This window comes from Callithrix jacchus, chromosome 2 (genome assembly GCF_049354715.1).
Source record: "Callithrix jacchus isolate 240 chromosome 2, calJac240_pri, whole genome shotgun sequence".
NCBI classification, from domain to species: Eukaryota; Metazoa; Chordata; class Mammalia; order Primates; family Cebidae; genus Callithrix; species Callithrix jacchus.
Window position 1 is genome coordinate 200,998,951 of NC_133503.1, and position 17,941 is coordinate 201,016,891.

The 17,941-nt window shown below is 44.3% G+C and overlaps 1 protein-coding gene across 5 annotated transcripts in view; it reads left to right on the top strand.

Annotated features, from left to right (window-relative positions):
• Positions 1-17,941, top strand: part of LOC128931407 (uncharacterized) — a 51,856-nt gene that overhangs the window by 16,527 nt on the left and 17,388 nt on the right. The window contains exons 2-3 of one of the 5 annotated variants that reach the window (XR_013532701.1): positions 3,760-4,001; positions 12,519-13,870. The gene's annotated coding sequence lies outside the window, so the exon portion shown is untranslated. Of the gene's footprint in view, positions 1-3,759; positions 4,002-7,017; positions 7,153-12,518; positions 14,081-17,941 lie in introns of those variants that run through there. The other 4 variants (XR_013532703.1, XR_008479771.2, XR_013532702.1 and 1 more) reach the window with 4 other exon arrangements.

Genomic DNA, 17,941 nt, shown 5'->3' on the forward strand with positions numbered 1-17,941 from the left:
ACCACTGTATCATGGCTACAGGAGCGAAGGCTCACACCACTGTATCATGGCTACACAGGAGCGAAGGCTCACGCTGATGCATCATGGCTACACAGGAGCGAAGGCTCACACCACTGCATCGTGGCTACACAGGAGTGAAGGCTCACGCCGATGCATCGTGGCTACACAGGAGTGAAGGCTCACACCACTGCATCGTGGCTACACAGGAGCGAAGGCTCACACCACTGCATCGTGGCTACACAGGAGCGAAGGCTCACACCACTGCATCATGGCTACACAGGAGTGAAGGCTCACACCACTGCATCGTGGCTACACAGGAGTGAAGGCTCACGCTGATGCATTGTGGCTACACAGGAGTGAAGGCTCACACCACTGTATCATGGCTACACAGGAGCCAAGGCTCACGCCGATGCATCGTGGCTACACAGGAGTGAAGGCTCACACCGATGCATCATGGCTACACAGGAGTGAAGGCTCACACCGATGCATCATGGCTACACAGGAGTGAAGGCTCACACCACTGTATCGTGGCTACACAGGAGCCAAGGCTCACGCTGATGCATCATGGCTACACAGGAGCGAAGGCTCACACCACTGCATCGTGGCTACACAGGAGTGAAGGCTCACACCACTGTATCATGGCTACACAGGAGCCAAGGCTCACGCCGACGCATCGTGGCTACACAGGAGCGAAGGCTCACACCACTGCATCATGGCTACACAGGAGCGAAGGCTCACGCTGATGCATCATGGCTACACAGGAGGGAAGGCTCACACCACTGCATCGTGGCTACACAGGAGTGAAGGCTCACGCTGATGCATTGTGGCTACACAGGAGTGAAGGCTCACACCAGTGCATCATGGCTACACAGGAGTGAAGGCTCACACCACTGTATCATGGCTACATAGGAGCCAAGGCTCACACCGATGCATCGTGGCTACACAGGAGTGAAGGCTCACACCACTGTATCATGGCTACACAGGAGCCAAGGCTCACGCCGATGCATCGTGGCTACACAGGAGTGAAGGCTCACACCAGTGCATCATGGCTACACATTGGCACTGATGTGGTTCTCATATAAAGCAATTTAGCAGAGCAGAGGAGCAGAAGGGCAACGTGAAACACAACAGAAACCCTGGTCACTGGGCAGCTTTCTTGGGAGATGTTATATCATCTTAAAATGCAACCCCATCAACCTGTGAAACTGACCCATAGATACCAGTTGCTGTGACATCACAGTGGGAGGAGAGCAAAGCAGATGCTCTGCTGAGGGCATGAAGCCACGCAAAGCTATGTTCTCAGCTTGCATCATAGCCCTGCTGTTTCTTCATTTTCACACTTTTCTCATTGCCAAGACATTGACTGCCACCACACAGATGTCATAGGCAAGGTATATCCTTCTCCAGGACATACTAGTGTGGGTCCTCTCTACTCATGGCCACCCATCCAGGCTTCCAGTACAGAAATTTATCCCTAGAGCCCTCTCATAAGAGTACCAAAGCTGTTTCAGAGCTCAGAGCTTTGCCCCATCAGGTGAGGCTTCTGCCAGGAACATCTAAAAGCAGAATGCATGACGGTCTTGAAAATTATAAGCCTTTGACTCAAGCCAAGACCTCGGGAAAACAAAAGGGCAACAGTTCCTGGTAGAAGCAGCAATGACCATCAGTTTCCGAAAGTCACTGGAGCATTCAATATCTTTTTTTCTATTTAATGTATCTCAGAAAGTTTCTTATGCTAAATACATTTAATGGTAACAACACAAACGTTGATTAGAAATGTAGTTTTATTATTGTACACATCGGTACACCAGATACATATCTGTAGCATTTGACTCTGCAGTTCACACCTGACCGGCTCACCCAGATTCCTCACGCTACGGACGGCAGAGTGCTTTCCTAAAGTCTGACATTATCTTCAGCTTCCTGCCTAACAATATCACTGGTCTTCACCACTGGGTTTACTCTGCTTTCCACACCTCCTCATGAGTGTGAACAAGCAATAGACCCCAGCCAGTAAGTGCGCAGATGTGGCAGTAGTGGCCATACACTTATCCTCAATGACCAATCAATGAATCATTGTTGCAGACTGGCTTTAAAAACACATGTGCTATTAAACAGTTACAAGTTAATCTCATTGGGTTTCTTTGCTCAGAGGGTCACGGTCTGCAGTGCAAGCGAAAACAACAGCCCCATCCTGATAAGTAGAACGTATGTCCCAGCATCACCTCTTAAGGCAGCCTAATTAACTCCTGATGCCGTCTACTCATATTTACTGGGAAAGGATAATCAGTCACAAGGGTCGGCCCAGGGAACAGGGCTGTGACTTAGAATGTCACATCTCATACCATTCGTCATGCAGATGGAATTGTTGCAGCCCTGTAACTCTGGATTTTTTTTTTTTTTTTTTTTTGAGATGGAGTTTCGCTCTTGTTACCCAGGCTGGAGTGCAATGGCATGATCTCTGGTCACTGCAACCTCCGCCTCCTGGGTTCAGGCAATTCTCCTGCCTCAGCCTCCTGAGTAGCTGGGATTACAGGCACGTGCCACCATGCCCAGCTAATTTTTTGTATCTTTAGTAGAGACAGGGTTTCACCATGTTGACCAGGATGGTCTCGATATCTTGACCTTGTGATCCACCTGCCTCAGCCTCCCAAAGTGCTGGGATTACAGACTTGAGCCATCCGGATTTTTTAAAAACATACGTCAGAATTTAAGATGAAACTCTTAGCATAAATGTTGCCTTTACCAGGTGATCATTATCAAGACATCCTATCCCTGGAATTCAAATTGCCCCAGAACTAAATGATGAGCTGAGCCAAGTCGCCACATCACATCAGCACACACACTGCTCTTGTTCTGCAGAGCTCTCCTTTTCCTGCTTTTCTCAAAAAGGGTCTGGAAACTGATATCAGTAGTGCCCACAGTCATGATGCTTACAGCACACCCCCACTGGGCTGTGCATTACAGAATGAATGGTTCCACTTATCTGTCTGGACGAGATGACTCATGAATCTGCGTCTACAGTTGCGGCTGCTCTTCGCAGTTCCGATTCTCTTCATTTCTCTTTGCTGTTGTGGCTCACCACCTGGATGTCTGTAGCCACCGGGGTTCAGGGTGCAGGGCAAGCGGTGAGCTCCTCTCCCTCTTTCCTTTACGCATCTTGCCCGTCACTACTCCAAACCCATCCTTATCAGCGAAGCAGAACCATCATCAGGGGAGGGTCCCAGCTATGCCTCACCTCCATGCTGTGGCTTTGGAGGCCACTGCCCTGATCGCAAGTTAACTCAGCCCGGAGGTCAAGGCCTGGAGCTCCTGTCTCCATCTGCCATTCAGTCTCCACTCCTACCTTCTTCCCATGGGCCCTGTGTTAGCCAGGCTTTGCCAGAGAAGCAGACAGAACCAATAGTGTATGTGTGTGTCTATCTGTTTACTGTTCATTTATTTATTTATTGAGAGAGAGAGAGAGATCATAAGAAAGTGTTGCACATAATTAACAGGGGCTAGGAATCTCACAGTATGTTGTCTGCAAGCTAAGACCCAAGGACGTGGGTACTATGATTCCAATCCTAATCCGAAGGACAGAACTCCAGGAGTGCTGATGGTGTAAGTCCGAGTCTGAGAGTCCGAGGGCAGGAAAAGACACATAACCCAGCTCATGCAGTCAGGTAGAGATGTTGAACTCTCCCTTCCTCTGCTTTTTTGCTCTATTCAGGGCCTCAGTGGATTGGGTAAGGCCTGTCCCCTTTACTCTGTTCGCAGATTGAAATGCCGATCTCCTCTGGAAACACGCTCACAGACACACCTAGAACAATGCTTGGCCAAATATCCGTGCATCTCGCGACCTGGTGAAGTTGGCACGTGAAATTAACCACCACAGAACCTGGCTGCTGACTACGCTTCTTCTTCCATCCTGGTGACTTCTCTCTCCTCAATTCCAGTTTCAGAAGTGCTCTGCTCTTGTTCTCTGAGCCCGCTCTGCCTGCCCTGCAAATGCATTTCAGGTGGGCATCTCCTCTGCCAAGCCTGTGAGGTCGCCCTTCCTACAGGGGAACCCCCATCCTCTTAGGCGCCCGCCCTGATATTTTACTTTTTTATGGTACTTTTGCGTTTCAACCTTAAGCTCTCATGGATCCTGTGCAGTTTCTCTCTCCTCCTAGGCCAGGAGTTGTTGAGGACTTAATCTCCGTGTTTTCTACAGGACCCTGGGTGTGGGTAGGAATCCAGCATCTAGAGGTTGAAGGCATGCTTAGGGAAAAAACAACATTTCTCCAACATCTTTTCCCAGAGGAATTCCCTCTGTCTCTCGAGCTTGAGATTCAGTGTTTTATATTCTCAAGATGAGTGTTAAACCAAGCATCACACACTGCTTTCAGTCCAGCCCTTGGCAGGACCTGCATCTGGGTCTCACAGCGATCCTTTTCCAAGCTTGCATGAAAATTGACAGAACAGAGGTCCCTGCTTCAGTGATGGCAGTTTTTCAGGAGCTGCTCTGAGCATCTAAAAGCCCCCACAGCTTCCTGGATGTGGTCCTCTCCACTGTTTGGTCTTCTCAAACAGTGACTTGCTTCTACAAGGCCTGTATGAAAGTCTCCTGCGTAAGCCTGCTACGATGGCTTCTTCTATAATAAAATACAATCATGAATTGTCATTCTGTCACCTCGGTCACATTCTGTTGTCTGAAGTCAAGTCACAGATCCACCCAAACGCACAGGAGGGGATTACTACGTGCCTGTTCCCCACCAGAAATGTTCCTCTGTCCACCATCCACCTGTGGCTTCTGCGTTGACACCATCACACCATTCAAACCTAAGCTCCGTTGGCACCTCCTGGCTACCCAGTGGGTGACAGTTCCCCAAGTGCCCCATATAACCTCAGGAAAGTCTCTGCACAGTGTGTACTGCCAGTCTGTATTTGCATCACTGCAGTGTTTATATGTTTATTTATTTGCTATCTCTCTCCCTACAAGAATGTGACTCCATACAAGGACCATCCTCACCAGTCTTGCTCAAACTACATCCCAGTGGCTGGCACATAATACGTTCCTACACAATTGGTGCCGGCAGGCTGAGCAAATGAATGAAGGTCAGGGTCCCGGCCTGTTGAAATGGAGGGATCCTGCTTTGCCAGGAGCCTATAAGCAATCAATCATGGGACCTGCAGTCAGGGCTGGGTCCCTGGACAGTACTTGCTTCCGCGGGTGAGGCATCTATTTTTCATTCAGAGGTAAATAAAGGCAATTCGGGTGTTAGCATTTCAGGTGTTGTGATTATTGATTATGATGGATCATATTGCATCCTACGGAGCAACAATCCAAAGCCACTAGGCAGAAAAGAGACTAAGAAGGGTGTTTTCATGTTCCCAACATTTCTAATGTGTACATGTGTGCGCACACGTGTGTGTGTGTTTTGTGTGTGTGTGTATGTCGTGCGTATGTAAGGAAATTCTATTTTTTCCTTCTGCTAACCAAATTCTTTTGTCCGTGAAAGAAAATGTGCCTAGCCACAAATGTGGCCTTGTCCACGGAATTGAGCTCGAGGCTGTCTGTTCAGCCCTGTGGAATCTATCACCGGAGAGAAATGTCTGATCGGGTCAGACTGAAGCACAGATGCAGAAACAGAGAACACAGAGGCAGCTCCCTTTCTAACCACACAGAAATCATCGCATTTCTCACATGAAAGCATTAAAGCCACTCTCGCTTCAAGAATTATTTTCGGTTGTATAGAAAAAAAATGCAAAACCAAGTCCAGCCACTATTATCAAAGCTTAGCTAATCTCTCCGATGATGGATGCATCAGTTTATCTAATAACATGGAGGTTTATTCAAGACTCTGGCACTGTTTTTTTTATGAATCATGGATAACATAGTCAATTTATCTCAGTCTCCTGTCTCCAGAAGTTTCAGTACATGACCAGACACTCTGGGAAAGGCAGAGTGTCTTTGTTTCCGGGCTGAGGATGATACTCCTCCGTGGGGAATGCTCTCATCGTCCCAGCTGGGCAGCAACTGAGATCCTAAATGTGACCATTAATGGGCTTTGACATTTTGTCATATTTAGAGCCACCCGAGAGGCTAGTCTGGTCCAGTGTTGCATATGTGACCCATTAATTACTGTGTCTAAGGAATCTGTATTCATGTTTCATTGTGAGGTAAACAGCTACGATAAGGACATATTCCACACCCTGTGCAACCGCCGGGATGCACTTCCTTTTTTACCCTCTCTGCTCTCTCGAGTTACAGTTTTTCACAGTTGAAGAGAGAATCATTGGCCCTAGCTAGGTTTATGTCCCCACCGACTTTGACAATTTTAGAACTGTCTATTGCTTTTAAAATGCACAAGAAAATATTATTGTCCTTTTTCCCAGAGCACTCTGTGGGGGCTGCCGGATCCTGGATTTAGTTCTGAGAGGTAGATACTAATTTGCCCTCCACCATTCTATTACACACTTGGAACTGCTTCTTCAGATTCGAGTCTTACTGTGAAGCTCAAGTCACTCTCCTAGCCACGGATATAGCTACTAAGCGCCTGCTGTTCAGCTCCACTGCTCTGTCCTTCCTTACCAGAAACCGTGCTTTTCTGAAACAGGAGGCTGTAAACTGGCACCACGGCTTCCAGGACATTTTCAAGAATAAGTTGGACTTTGCACATAAAAACAAAAGCTCCCTTTTTAAATCTGATTTTACATGTTTCCATCTAGAGGAAGTACTCTGTTTCTTCTTTAGAAGGTGAGCTCTCGGCTGAAAACCCTGACCTCTATGAATTGCCGCAGGCATCCTTCAGCCCCCGCCCCAAGCCTGAGGAACCACTGACGTGCTTTCTGCCTGTCACTGTGGATTAGTTTATTTTCTTTAGAATTTATAGAAATGGAATAATGCGCTATGTACTTATTTTCTTGATTCATTCACTCAGCATAACTATTTTGAGACACATTAAAGTCGTTGTGTGCATCAATTGCTCATTCCTTGCACGGCTGTGTGGTGTTCCACAGTGCGGCTGTACCCAGCTTCTTTATCCATTTGCCTGTTGATAGACATTTGGGATGCTTTCACTTTTGGGTTAAGCAGCCGTGAATGTGTGTTTACAAGGATTTGTATTGCTTATGTACTCATTTATCTTGAGTAAATGTCTAGGAGTGGAGCAACTGGATCATATGGTAGGTACAGATTTAACTTTTTAAAAAAGAGAAAAATTATTTTCCAAAAGGGTCACACCATTTTATACTCCAATCAGCAGTGGAAGACATTCACATCTTACTGCTGATTTTAATGGAAAAGCGTTTAATCTGTCATCATAACTGTGATATTACTGGTCACATATATATATTTTTTTTAAACACATATTCAGGGTGAGGAAGACACCTTCTATTCCTAGTTTGCGGAAAGCTTTTATGAAAAAAATGGGTGCTGGGTTTTGTGAAATGCTTTTTCTACTTTTGCTCAGATGTTCGTGGGACTTTTCACTTTCAGTTTGTCACAATTATTTTGGAATATTAAACTCACCTTGTATTCCTGGGATAAACCTCACTTGCTCACTCGATCATGATGTATTTTTAAATGTTGGATTTAATTGGTGAGATCAGCTTAGGACTTTTGTTCTAACGTGTCCTGAAGTCTGTAGTTTTCTCTTCTTATAACGTCATTAACTTTTTTTTTTTTAAAGTCAGGATAATGTCAGTTCACAGAAAGAGAAAGCTCTTTAGTTTTCTAGTTGAGTTTCTGTATAAATAGGATACTTTCTTTCGTTACTGTTAGTGAAATTTACTAGTGAAGCCAGCTGTCTCTGATATAATCACTGAAGGGAGGTGACAAGCTACAAATTGACTCCGTTTAATAGGTATTAGGCAGGAGACTTTCTGTTCACATGTTCTCTTAATTGTTGAGTGAAGATACTGAAATCTCCAGCGATGTCTACTGATTCCTCCTTTTCTATTTGCAGTTCTATTTGTTTTTGCTCTGTGTATTTTGAAGCTCTCACTGTGTGCATACCTGTTTATGATTCTACATCCACTTGGTAAATTGACAACTTTACCATAATGGAATGACCTTTTTTACTGATGGTAATATTCTTTGCACTGAAATATACTTGGCTTGAAATTAATAGAGACTTCTGGCATTTTTGGATTAGTGTTAGAATGATATAACACTTCAAAAAATTGTTTAACCTATCTGTGTACTTATGATTGAAGTGTGTTTCTGTAGTCAATATGTATTTGAGTTTAGACTTTTTCTTTAGTATGATTACCTCTGCTTTCTAATGGGTGCATTCAGGTCATTTACAATTACTATGAATATTGATCTCTTTAGGTATAAATTGACCAACTTGTCATTTGTATTTCATTTGTCCCACTTGCTTTTCATTTCCTTTTTTGGTTTTATATCATCTTTTGAAATAATTTAACATATTTATGATTTCATTTTATATCAATATTTTTTTATTCTCTGTAACACCTTGTTTTGTTACTTTGGTGGGGTTGTATTTTGTTTAATAATATGAATTTCTAATTTATGGCAGTCTACATTCAAGTCATGTTTTGTACATACATTTCACGTATAGCATAAGGAACTTACAATAGTAGACTTTCCTTTGTTCCTTCTGATTTGGGTGCTAGTTTTGCCATATACTTTAAATGCATATTTGCTCTAAAGTTTACACTCGTTATATTTTATGAAAGCTTTTATTAAATGTGCTCTAAGAGAGGACTTAATAATCAGAATGGTCTCATGTATCTCCCAGGTAGCTAAAATTTTTGGTATTCCTCATTCTCTTTCCATAGATCCACATTTCTATCTGGTTATTTCCTGCCTCCCAGAAGAACTTTAAACAATATTTCTGGTAGTGCTGTTCCATTGGTAATGCATTTCCGCAGATTTTTATGTCTGAAAGTCTTTATTTCATTTTACTTTTGAAAGATCTTTCCTCTGGGTATGAAACCGTTGGCGAACAGCTTTTCCGTTCAGTCCTTTAACGATGCTGGTCCACCGTCTTCCTGGCTGTGTCATTTCTCCAAAGAAACCTGCTGTCATCGTAACTACGTTCTTCCTCGGTACTCAGTTTTCTCTCCCGTTGTTTCTAAGTCTTTTTCTTTATCATTGGTTTTGAGCAGTTTCCTTATAAAATGTCTTGACATGGTTTTCTTTATGCTTCTCATTCTCATTTTGTCGAGGTTTTTGAATCTGTGTGTTTCTAGTTTCTAGCAAATTAGAAAAAGATATGGTTATTTTACTTTCTACTTTGTCTTTTCCTTTCCACTGTTTCTTCCCTTTTTCTCCTCTTCTTCCTCCTTACGGTTCATACTCTTTCCTTTCAGGGATTTTAATTACTTACACACTATTCTGTTTAGATGTTTTCCAGAGGTCACCAGTGCTTGGATGTGTCTTTAAGTCATAGTTTTCTTCTCGTGTTTCATTTAGTTTCCAGTGATGTGTTTTCAAGTTTCCTAGTCTTTTCTTCTTATCTGCCATTATTCCTATCCAGTGCATTTTACAATCTCACATATTACAATCTCGCATATTACGCTTTTCATCTCTAAAAGTTGATTTGGATCTTTTAAATGCCTTTCATGTTTCTACTTAGTACTTTGAACATAGGTACATTTATGATAACTTTTAAAACTATCTGCTAATTCTAAACCCTGTGTTAGTTCCGGGTCAGTTTCAATTGTTTATTTTCTTTTTATGGAACATGTTTTCCCTTTTATCTGAAAATGTGGTAATTTTTATGTAATGCAAGATTTTGTCATTTGACTTTGTTAAGTCCTGGTATTTTTGTTCTCTTAGGAATATCCTTGAGCTTTGTCTTGGGATGCCATTAATTTTATTGAAAACAGTTTGAGCTCTCATGCCTTCGTTTATAAGATTTTTTGTATAAGAACTAGAGTAGTGATCAGACTAAAGCAGTGGTTTCCAACCAGGGTTAATTTTGTACCCAGCAGACACTCAGCAACATCTGCAAGGTTTACGGTTTTTCATCTGATGGGCCAATGCTGTGGGTGCTGCTAAGCACCCTGTAGTGCACCAGACGAAGTTCCCACAGCAAATTATTATTCAGGCTCAAGTATCAGTGGTGCCGAGATTGAAGACCACTGGTGTAGGGCTGATCATTCTTCCTGACTTAGACAAGAACTTTACATGTACATGCTCAATGCACAATGAATTCTAAGTTTTTCCTATCTGGCTGGGAGGAACAAGTACTATCCTCAGCCCTGTGTAAGTTTCTGGCACTCTTTCCTCTCATCCGTTTGGGTGGTTCTTTCCCCAGCTTCAAGAAGTTTCCACACGTGGGTTTATTCTTGAGTACTCAGCTGAGTACTCCACAGGGACCTTGTTGAGATCTCTGAAGTGCTTTCTCTGTGTTCCATCTCTTTCTGGTATTCTGCACTGTAGCTTCCACCTGCCTTTGCCTCACTGGATTAGTCTACCTTCTTCTCAGCTCAGAGAATCTGACGGTCTCCAGACAGGTCCGCTGCCTTTACCCGTCTGGGAACTCCCTCAAGGCATTATGCTAGGACACTTGGAGAGCTCACGTCATTTGCTTTTTTATCTCTCAGGGATCACAGCCTTTGTTTCTTGATGTCCATTTTTGACAATGTGGATTTCATATATTTTGTCTCTTTCTTTTTGTTTGCTTTAGGAAGGAGGGTAAAAATGGTCTCTTTCTTGATAGAAAGCAGAAATTTTTCTCATACATTTATTTATGCTATCAGTGTTATAAACAAGCCTTAAAAATGTGTCTCTTTCTTGTGGCACAATAAGTTATCAGCCTACTCAAATGTATGACTTATAAGAAAACTTTATGAGTGATCTATTTATTCAGCTCTATAAAAATTAGAGTGCAGAGAATGATGTTACTATAATACTTTCTGAGTTGTTCATCTGGGTAGAATGTAATTTTTATTAGGTAAAATGCAATAAAACAAAATATTTGATCTATAAAATGGAGGGCAAAATTACTAAGAAAATATAAAATGTAGTCTAATAAAAAATTAATACAGTTCGTAGCAGTAAGCAATATAAAATAGCAAATTTCCTTGGCATTGGGACACCTCACGAGTGTGTTGAATGACACATCATCTCACACCAGTGCTCTGGCTTTCAGTTTCTTAGAGAATGACTCAGAGGGGGGGCAATTTTACATTTATGCTCATGAAACCATTAAGTGCCATCTACATCCAACATATCTGGGGAATCGCCCCTCTCGTCCTGCCTGTGCCCCACTTCCCCCATGCATGCTGGTGAAATGTATCATGGCCTGCTGGGCCCTTTTGTTGTGTTTAATTATCTGTTTGGAGTGTGTGTGTGTTGGGAAGTGTTGGTGTCAGCCTGAAAAACCCCAGGGAGAGCCCAACACTTAACAAAGCTACTTCTTAAATTTCACGGGGTTGTAGAACCAGAGGGAAGCTTGGAATGGAACACTGGTATTATGACCAATCAAAAGATGAAATAGTTCATGGAATCAGGTTTGTCTTTTTATTAATAGATTTAGCTTGTGTTTCTGTCCTTTTGTCAAGGTCTACTCACAGCTTACTAACTGATTCACGCAGAAATGCTTGTCAACGTTAAAATCCCACTAAAGATCGCACAATTTTCCTCTTAATACTATGTTAGGCTTTAAAGAGACCACCCAACAGCACAATTCTTACTGGCATGTAAAGCCATGGGGTTTTTTTAGGATCAAAAACTGGTCTATATTATCATGTAAACAGTTTACCCAACTTGATAATTGAGTTTAAATCTGGAAATATTAAAGGATTCGGTTTTAAGAATTTGAAAATTAAAAACATGTTATAAGTATGTTGCATTCAAGGTTCTTAACTATTTTGCTTTCATTGCTGCGCTGTCCTGTGGGGAAAGGCTGACATCCGATGTGAACTCATTCCATAATCCGCTTGTGCTTTACAGCCTGGAAGGCACAGGTTCACAGGGTTCAGCATCACCTGAGCTTTGGTGCTTTCTGGTTGTTGATTTAACCGAAGAAATTAATATGATGCTAAAAAAACCACAGATGTGAATTAGTTCTAATTTTTAAAATACTCCTTCCTTGGTATATTGCAAAGATGTGGACAAGATGTACTATGGAGAGTTGGAGAATTTAATGACATTTGTCTGTATTTTAAAAGCAAATCTGAGGAAGAATATGGGAAGGAATGGTAAGGGAGGAGGCATCACAATCTAACATAATAAAAATTCAAAGGTGTGGAGCCAGCTTGCTCCAGTCTTCCTTTCCCATTTCAAACCTCCCTTCTCACTTGACCCAGTGCATAGACCCAAAATAAACACTGGCGTTGCCCCTTCCTTCCCTCCCTCCCACCCTCCCTCCCTCCCTCCCTCCCTCCCTCCCTTATTTCCTCCCTTCCTCCCTCCCTCCCTTCTTTCCTCCCTCCCTCCCTCCCTCCCTTCTTTCCTCCCTCCTTCCCTTCCTTCCTCCTTCCCTCTCTTTCTTCTTTTCTTCCTTCCTTCTTTTATTTCTTTCCTTCTTCTTTCTTCCTCTCTTGATGTCTCTCTTTCTCTCTTTTTTTCACAGGAGCAGAAGGGAATAGACTATGGATGCCCTTCCAGACCAAAACACAAATCCCCAACAAAGAGGAACTCTTGGCTGACCAGAAGTGTCCTCAAAGCTTCTCTTAGAATCTGAATTCAAAGCTGCCGTGAACTAACTCTGGCTGAACCTGAGACCGAGGCCCAGTGCCCAGAAAAAGCCCGCAACTCTGTAGGCCAGATTCATGGAGACTGCCAGGCAGCACGGAGCCCAGGGGACTGAGCCCTCATTGTGCGATGGCAGTGACTGCCGGCTGATGGGGCGTGGAGGAGGTTGGAGTCCATGGCAACCCAGGGTGGGCTGGCTGCCGGCTGGGGAGGAGATGTCAGGGTGATGACAGGAAAATAAATAAGCCCAGTGCTCCTTCTCCATTACGAATCACGAAGATTCAATCTTCTATTGAGAGAAAAATGCCCCACCATCATTCTGACTCCCTGCAGAGGAATGTCTCTTGGGTCTTTAGCATCTGTAACTGACAGCAGGGAATTGTGACCTCATGGTAAGTTTGGGACTTTAAAATGTTAACTAGCTAACCCATATTGAAAGTGACAGGCACAGCGTGTCTGGTCCCCACCAAATACTAATTGCTGTGGTAGGAAAAAGTGTCAGGGTCATACAAACTGTCATCCTTTGGCATGTGTTTCTATTGTACACAAGCTGGTCACATTCTTTGTCCCCACATGTTTTAAATCAAGGAATAAATAGGAATAGAATATTTAGCTTCAAATCTCTCTCACATTTGGCACACAATGTTACCACAAAGCATTCAGGTCCCAGCTCCTTTCTCGGGGGTAGCTACTCTGGAGCCTGAAAGGAGTTTGCAATCTTACCTGGGCTCCCTTACCATGGCCAATGGAATGGAGCCTCTGAGGTGATCCCATTTGTCTTGCTCATTTCTCTCTCCTGGTCCGTGTCTTCCTTCTTTCTCTGATCCTAGAACCATAGCTCCCAGGCTCTACAGGAACAGAATCAGGACAGGCCCCTTTCCTTCTTCCCCCTGCTTGAAAGACCATGAGGACCTTGATATGGTTTGGGGATGTCCCCACCCAAATCTCATCTCGACCTATAGTTCCCATAATCCTTATGTATTGTGTAAGGGGGACCCAGTGAAAAGCAATTGAATCATGAGGGTGGTTACCCCCGTACTGTTCTCACGGTAGGGAGTGAGTTCTCAGGAGATCTAATGGTTTTGTAAGGGGCTTTCCCCTTTATTCAGGACTCATTGTCTCTCTTTCTGCCCTACAAAGCAGTGTCTTCTGCCATTATTGTAAGTTTCCCGGGGCTTCCCTATCCCTGTGGAACTGTGAGTCAATTAAACCTCTTTTCTTTATAAATTACCCAGTCTTGGGTATTTCTTCACAGTAGCATGAGAAAGAACTAATACAGTAAATTGATACTGAGGGAGTAGGGTGCTGCTTCAGGGATACCCAAAATGTGAAAGCAACTTTGGAGCTGGGAAACAGTCAGAAGTTGAAAAAGTCTGAAGGCCTCAGAAGAAGGCAGAAAAATGTGGGAAAGTTTGAAGGCCTCAGAGGAAGACAGAAAAATATGGAAAGAGACTTGGAGGGGCCAGAAGACAGGAAGATGTGGGAAAGTTTGGAACTTCCTAGAAACTTGTTGAATGTTTTTGACCAAAATGCTGATAGTGATATCGGCAATAAAATCTAGGCTGAGGTGATCTCAGATGAAGATGAGAAACCTGATGGAAACTGGAGCAAAGGTGGCTCTCAATGTACTTTATCAAAGAGACTTGCAGTATTTTGCTCCTGCTCTAGAGATTTGTGGAACTTTGAACTTGGGAGAGATGATCTGAAACTAAAACTTACGTTTAAAAGAGAAGCAGACCAGGCTGGGCACGGTGGCTCACGCCTGTAATCCCAGCACTTTGGGAGGCCGAGGAGGGTGGATCATGAGGTCAGGAGATCGAGACCATCCTGGTCAACATGGTGAAACCCCGTCTCTACTAAAAATACAAAAAATTAGCTGGGCATGGTGGCACGTGCCTGTAATCACAGCTACTCAGGAGGCTGAGGCAGGAGAATTGCCTGAACCCAGGAGGAAGAGGTTGCGGTGAGCCGAGATTGTGCCATTGCACTCCAGCCTGGGTAACAAGAGCAAAACTCCGTGTCAAAAAAAAAAAAAGCAGAGCATAAAAGTTTGATAAATTTGCAGCCTGATGATGCTATACAAAAGAAAAACCCTCATATTCTCAGGAGAAATTAAAGCTTTTGCAGAAATTTGCATAAGTAAAGAGAAGCCAAACTTTAATAGCCAAGACAATGGGAAAAGTCTCCAGCAAATGTCAGAGGCATAGTTGAGATGGTTTCCCAGGCTGGGCCCAAGGCTCCGTTGCTCTGTGCTGCCTTAGGACATGGTGCCCTGCATCCCAGCTGTTTCAGTTCCAGTTGTGTCTTAAAGAGGTCAAGGTACAGCTTGGGTCATTGCTTCAAAGGGTGCAAGCCCCAAGCCCTACAGCCTTCCATATGATGTTGAGCCTGTGGGCACACAGAAGTCAAGAATTGAGGTTTGAGAACCTCTGCCTAGATTTCAGAGAATGTATGAAAATGTCTGGATGTCCAGGCTGAAGTTTGCTGCAGAGGTGGAGTCCTCTTGGAGAACCTCTGCTAGGGCAGTATGAAAGAGAAATGAGGGGCTGGAGGCCCCACACAGAGTCCCCCTGGAGCACTGCCTGGTGAAGCTGTGACAAGAAGACCACTGTCCTCCAGAACCCCAGGAAATTAGACCCATTAGCAGCTTGCACCAGGCACCTGGAAAAGCCACAGACGCTTAATGCTAGCCCATGAAAGCAGCCAGGAGGGGGGCTGTACCCTGTAAAGCCATGGAGGCAGAGCTGCCCAAGGCCTTGGGAGCTGCTTCTTGCATCAGCATGACCTGGATGTGAGACATGGAGTCAAAGGAGATCACTCTGGAACTTTAAAGTTTAATGACTGCCCTATTGGATTTCAGACTTGCACAGGGGATATAGCCCTCTGTTTTCACCAATTTCTCCCATTTGAATGGGTATATTTACTCGATGCTTGTACTCCTCATTGTATCTAGGTAGTAAGTAACTTGCTTTCAACGTTATAGGCTCTGAAGCAGAAAGGACTTGCTTTGTCTCAGATTTGACTTTAGACTTGGAATTTTGGGTTAATGTAGGAATGAACTAAGACTTTGGGGGACTGCTCAAAAGGAATTTGTGTTTTGAAATGTGAGGACATGAGATTTGGGAGGGGCTAAGGGCAAAACATTGTTTGGACGTGTCCCCATTCAAACCTTATGTTGAATTGTAGTTCCCATAATCCCCACATGCCGTGGGAAGGGCCTGATAGGAGGTAATTGAATCATGTATGCAATTACCCCCATGCTGTTCTCACAATAGTGAGTGAATTCTCACTGGATCTGATAGCTTCATAAGGGGCTTTTCTCTTTTGTTTGGCACTCGTTCTCTCTTCTGCTGCCCTGTGAAGAAGTGGCTTCTGCCATGATTGTAAGTTTCCTGAGGCCACCCCAACCCTGTGGAACTGTGAGTAGATTATACCCCTTTCCTGTACAACTTACCCAGTCTCAGGCAGTTCTTAATAGCACATGAGAATGAACTAATACAGATCTCCTGCCTGACTCAACCTCCCTTTCATGGAGAAGTAGTGCTTTGACCCTTCACCCCAATGTGTGATAAGATCATCTACTCACAGTGGCTTCCTTATCATTTCCATCAAGGGCAATCCTGCTCTTCAATACCCGGTAGTAGGATAAACAGCCTCTTCACACTGCAGTCAGCGTTGGAATAGACTGACTGCCATGGCCCACATTTGCTTATTTATATTCAAAGAAAATTATTCATGAGTAAAATCTGGTGGGCACAGTAACTCATGACTGTAATCCCAGTGCTTTGCGAGGTGAAAGTGGGAAGATCACTTAAAGCCAGGAGCTTGACACCAGTCTAGGCAACAGAACAAGACTTCATCTCTACAAAAAGGAAAAAGACAGCTGGGCATGATTGTCCATGACTGTGATCCCATCTTCTCAGGAGGCTGAGGCAGAAGGCTTGCCTGATCCCAGAAAGAGACTGCACAGTGAGGAGTTCCAGAGCAAAAGCTGCCTGGTCTGAATGCATTCTCTCTTTGCCATGATTGTTTCATTCTCAGTTTAGGTATGTTTGGGGTACATGTGCTAGCAGGAGGGGATGGAGGGTCTGGTGCTGTCCTGGAGTCTGTAATCTACTGGCTTTGCTCAAGACTACCGGGACTGGGAGCCAGTGAAGCAGATAGGTTGAGCAGTCCTTTCTCTCCCCCAGACCTACAGGGAGGGCGGAGTGTACATTCTAGAAATTGTGCTTCCCCCACAGTGGTTCCTGAGGTCTGTCCCAGACCTCACTGGGACTCCAATGAGATTTCTTTTTTCTTTTTTTTTGAGATGGAATTTCACTCTTGTTACCCAGGCTGGAGTGCAATGGCGTGATCTCAGCTCACCGCAACCTCTGCCTCCTGGGTTCAGGCAATTCTCCTGCCTCAGCCTCCTGAATAGCTGGGATTACAGGCACGTGCCACCATGCCCAGCTAATTTTTTGTATTTTTACTAGAGACGGGGTTTTACCATGTTGACCAGGATGGTCTCGATCTGTTGACCTCGTGATCCACCCACCTCGGCCTCCCAAAGTGCTGGGATTACAAGCATGAGCCACCGTGCCCGGCCTACAATGAGATTTCTATGCAAAGAGGAGTGTAAGCAGTCACCTCGCCTGACAGCAAATGAGGTCAGTGACTCCCTTCCATTCGTCAGGAACCTCTACCAGAGAATCTATGTGATTTTCAGTATTTAATGAGTGTTCAGGATTTGTGACCTGTGCTTTTACCTCCTCATTTTTGCTGGCTAATTCCACCTTGCACCTGCAATTTTAGCCTCAGAGCCCAGGTCTGTGTCGGGACAATTCTGTCTTGCTATGACGTGTATGACAAACCTTCTTTTTGGTTTCATGACTCAACAGGTTCTAATTCTGTGCTTTGCAAGTTTGATATTATTTTGGCAATTGTATCAAATGCCGGGGAAATAAGGAAAGAGGTTCCTTCCTTGACCTTTAGTACGTAAGTGCCCTTGTAGTTTTTGCAATAGGAACACATCACAGGTAATACAACCTCCACCCCTGGCTTTCCTCCCCCTTCTAACTGGACCCCGTTCTAACTCACTTGCTGAGTTCCCCTTGAGGTGCTCCCTCAGGCAGAAGGACAGGTCGGGACAGAGCAGCCCTTCCACTGGGACCAGATAGTCGTTAGGAACCACAGGCAGCTCACCTTCCACTCCTATAACAGCCGCCAGGCCTTACTTCCCTGCAATGGGCCAGATGATGAGATTTTCAGCTTCAAGGGCAGTGTGGTTTCTGCTGCAGCTCTGCAGTTGGCGGGGAAGCA